We start from the raw sequence: 5,172 nt of genomic DNA, 5'->3' as shown, positions 1-5,172 counted from the left end.
TAGGGACACTGTTGCTCCTGGGGTATCGGCGAGCACCATTCGCAACCGTCTCCATGAAGCTGGGCTACGGTCCCGCACACCGTTAGGCCGTCTTCCGCTCACGCCCCAACATCGTGCAGCCCGCCTCCAGTGGTGTCGCGACAGGCGTGAATAGAGGGACGAATGGAGACGTGTCGTCTTCAGCGATGAGAGTCGCTTCTGCCTTGGTGCCAATGATGGTCGTATACGTGTTTGGCGCCGTGCAGGTGAGCGCCACAATCAGGACTGCATATGACCGAGGCACACAGGGCCAACACCCGGCAACATGGTGTGGGGAGCGATCTCCTACACTGGCCGTACACCTCTGTGATCGTCGAGGGGACACTGAATAGTGCACGCTACATCCAAACCGTCATCGAACCCATCGTTCTACCACTCCTAGACCGGCAAGGGAACTAGCTGTTCCAACAGGACAATGCACGTCCGCATGAATCCCGTACCACCCTACGTGCTCTAGAAGGTGTCAGTCAACTACCCTGGCCAGCAAGATCTCCGGATCTGTCCCCCATTGAGCATGTTTGAGACTGGATGAAGCGTCGTCTCACGCGGTCTGCACGTCCAGCACGAACGCTGGTCCAACTGAGGCGCCAGGTGGAAATGGCATTGCAAGCCGTTCCACAGGACTACATCCAGCATCTCTACGATCGTCTCCATGGGAGAATAGCAGCCTGCATTGCTGCGAAAGGTGGATATACAATGTACTAGTGCCGACATTGTGCATGATCTGTTGCCTGTGTCTATGTGCCTGTGGTTCTGTCAGTGTGATCATGTGATGTACCTGACCCCCAGTAATGTGTCAATAAAGTTTCCCCTTCCTGGGACAATGAATTCACGGTGTTCTTATTTCAATTTCCAGGAGTGTATTGTTTTACCGCTTCTTACTGGCTATTACTTCAACTTAGAAGCTTCTTCTTTGTTCTACTATGGTGCTTGTAGTGTTTCCGCATATCGCAGCACGCGACATAGCTTTGCACACGATAAATGTAACCGTTTCAGAGAGAAGAGAATCCAATGTGACGATCTGACATTAAGTCGATTCGATAGCAACTGACGAAAACGGGCGGATTTCTTATGTTTTTACTACATTTGAACACATTTCACCTTCTCCCGAGCAACGTGGCTGCTAGTCCTCCCTACATACAAATTCTTAAGGTCCTACCTCATGTCGAAGGCACCAAAGCCGCCTAAAAATTCAAAAATCTATATCTAAATTTGAGTTCTACTGCGACTTACTGGCTATTACATCAACTTAGAAGCTTTACTGTGTTCTACTATGGTGCTTTTTGTGTCTCTGCATATTGTAGCACGCAACATAGCTTTGCACACGATAAATGCAACCGTTTCAGAGACAAGAGCGGTCAATTTGACGATCTGATATAAAGTCGAATCGATAGCAAATGACGAAAACGGGCGGATTTCTTAGGTTTTTACTACATATGAACACTTTTCACATTCTCCCGTGCAACGTGGCGGCTAGTCCTCCCTTCATGCAAAATCTTAAAGTCGTAGCTCATGTCCAAGTCACCAAAGCCGGCTAAAAAGTCAAAAATCGATAACTAAAACTTGAATGGTACTGCTTCTTACTGGTTATTACACTAACTTAGAAGCTACTTCTGTGTTCTACTATGGTGCTTTTAGTGTCTCCGCATATCGCACCTCGCAACATAGCTTTGCACACGATAAATGTATCCGTTTCAGAGTGAAGAGCGGCCAATGTGACGATCTGACATTAAGTCGATTCGATAGCAAATGACGAAAACGTGCGGATTTCTTAGGTTTTTACTACATATGAACACTTTTCACATTCTCCCGTGCCACGTGGCTGCTAGTGCTCCCTTCATGCAAAATCGTAAAGTCCTAGCTCAGTCCAGATCACCAAAGCCGGCTAAAAAGTCAAAAATCGATAACTGAACTTGAATTGCACTGCTGCTTACTGGCTATTACATCAACTTAAAAGCTTCTTCTGTGTTCTACTGTGGTGCTTTTAGTGTCCCCGCATATGGCATCACGCGACATAGCTTTGCACACGATAAATGTAGCCTTTTCAAAGAGAAGAGCGGCCAATGTGACGATCTGACATTAAGTCAATTCGATAGCAAATGTTGAGAACGGACGAATTTCTTAGGTTTTTACTACATATGAACACTTTTCACATTCTCCCGTGCAACGTGGCTGCTAGTCCTCCCTTCATGCAAAATCGTAAGGTCCTAGCTCATGTCCAAGGAACCAAAGCTGGCTAAAAATTAAAAAATCGATCACTAAAACTTAAATTGTACTGCTATTTACTGGCTATTACATCAACTTAGAAGCTTATTCTGTGTACTACTATGGGGCTTTTATTTTTTTATTTATGCATTTATTTTACCTGGCAAGATTAGGGCCTTCAGGCCCTCTCTTACACCTAACCAGGCATACTCAGATTGAACATTTAACGTATTATGCAGTATTGATGTCAAACGAAAAAAATTTGAGATTATAACAGTAGTACAATGATAGTTATAAAAATAAAAATAATTATAACAATCAACGATAATAATGATAATAATAATGATAATAGTAATAATAATAATAATAATAATAATAATAATAGTGACTAAGTATATGAAAGTAAACAGACATTTCTTTTGTGAATGTCAGTTAGTTGGGAATTTTCTCGTTATATTCTTGCAGCTTGTGAGTTATTCTCACATATGTCTCCACATATCGCAGCACGCCACATAGTTTTGCACACGATAAATGTATCCGTTTCAGAGAGAAGAGCGGCCAATGTGACGATCTGACATTAAGTCGATTCGATAGCAAATGACGAAAACGGTTGGATATCTGTGGTTTGTATTACATATGAACACTTTTCACATTCTCCTGTGCAACGTGGCTGCTAGTCTTCCATTCTTGCAAAATCGTAAGGTCCTAGGTCATGTCCAAGGCACCAAAGACGGCTAAAAATTTAAAAATCGATCACTAAAACTTAAATAATACTGCTCCTTACTCGCTATTACATCAACTTAGAAGCTTCTTCTGTGTTCTACTACGGGGCTTTTGGTGTCTCCGCATTCCGCAGCACGCGACATAGCTTTGCACACGATAAATGTAACCGTTTCAGGGAGAAGTGCGGCTAATGTGACGATATGACATTAAGTAGAATCGATAGCAAATGACGAAAACGGGCGGATGTCTTAGGTTTTTACAACATATGAACATTTTTCACATTGTCCCGTGCAACGTGGCTGTAATTCTTAACTTCGTGCAAAATCGTAACGTCTTAGCTCATGTCCAAGGCACCAAAGCCTGCTAAAAAGTCAATAATCGGTAGCTAAAACTAATATTTTACGGCGTCTTACTGGCTATTACGTCAACTTAGAAGCTTCATCTGTGTTCTACTATGGTGCTTTTAGTGTCTCCGCATTCCGCATCACGCGACATAGCTTTGCACACGATAAATGTAACCGTTACAGAGAGAAGAGCGGCCAGTGTGACGATCTGACATTGTCGATTCAAAGACAAATGACGAAAACTGGCGGATTTCTCAGGTTCTTACTACATATGAACACTTTTCACATTCTCCTGTGCAACGTGACTGCTAGTCCACCCTGCATGCAAAATCTGTAGGTCTTAGCTCATGTCCAAGGCGCCAAAGCCGGCTAAAAAGCCAAAAATCGGTAACTAAACTTGAATTGTACTGCTTCTTACTGGCTATTACATCGACTTAGAAGCTTCTTCTGTGTTCTACTATGGTGCTTTTAGTGTCTCCGCATTCGGAAGCACGCGACATAGCTTTGCACACGGTAAATGTAACCGTTTCAGAGAGAAGAGCGGCCAATGTGACGATCAGACATTAACTCGATTTGAAAGCAAATGACGAAAACGGTCGGATTTCTTTGGTTTTTACTACATATGAACACTCTCCACATTCTCCCATGCAAGGTGTTAGCTAGTCCTCCCTTCATGCAAAATCTTAAGGTCCTTGCTCATGTCAAAGTCACCAAAGCCCCCTAAAAAGGCAAAAATCGATAACTAAACTTTAATTGTACTGCTTCTTACAGGCAATTACATCAACATCGAAACTTCTTGTGTGCTCTACTAAGGTGCTTTTAGTGTCTCCGCATATCATAGCACGCGACAAAGATTTGCACACGTTAAATGTAACTGTTTCAGAGAGAAAAGCTGCCAATTTGACGATCTGACATTAAGTCGATTCGATAGCAAATGACGAAAACGGGCAGATTTCTCAGGTTTTTACTACATATGAACAATTTTCACATTCTGCTGTGCAACGTTTCTGCTAGTCTTCCCTTCATGCAAAATCGTAAGGTCCTAGCTCATGTCCAAGGCACCGAAGCCGGCTAAAAAGTCAAAAATCGATAACTAAATTTTATTTGTACTGCTTCTTACTGGCCATTACATCAACTTAGAAGCTTCTTCTGTGTTCTACTATGGTGCTTTTAGTGTCTCCGTATATCGCAGCACGCGACATAGCTTTGCACACGATAAATGTAACCGTTTCACAGAGAAGGGTGGCCAATGTGACTATATGACATTAAGTTTGATTCGATAGCAAATGACGAAAACGGGCGGATTTCTTAGGTTTTTACTACATATGAACACTTTTCACATTCTTTCGTGCAACGTTGGTGCTAGTCCTCCCTTCATGCAAAATCTTAAGGTCCTACCTCATTTGCAAGGCGCCAAAGCCGGCTAAAAAGCCAAAAATCGAAAACTAAACTTTAATTGTACTGCTTTATACTGGCTATTACTTCAACTTAGAAGCTTCTTCTCTGTTCTACTATGGTTCTTTTAGTGTCTCCGCATTTCGCAGCTCGCGACATAGCTTTGCACAAGATAAATGTAACCGTTTCAGAGCGAAGAGCGGCCAATGTGACGATCTGACTTTAAGTCGATTCGATAGCAAATTTATTTATTTATTTATTTATTTTTTTATTTAACCTGACAAGATTAGGGCCATCAGTCCCTCTCTTACATCTTACCAGGCATTCTACTTATTTTACAGTCATATGTTGTAGTAGGCATGTTAAACTACATCTAATACAAAAAGTGAGATAAACAATTAGAAAGGTACACCTCGAAAAGTACATTATTGAAGAGAAACATTTCAGATAGGAGTGCTGGCAGCAG

This window comes from Schistocerca gregaria, unplaced genomic scaffold (assembly GCF_023897955.1).
Source record: "Schistocerca gregaria isolate iqSchGreg1 unplaced genomic scaffold, iqSchGreg1.2 ptg000205l, whole genome shotgun sequence".
Classification (NCBI taxonomy): Eukaryota; Metazoa; Arthropoda; class Insecta; order Orthoptera; family Acrididae; genus Schistocerca; species Schistocerca gregaria.
Note: the sequence above shows the minus strand (reverse complement) of the source record.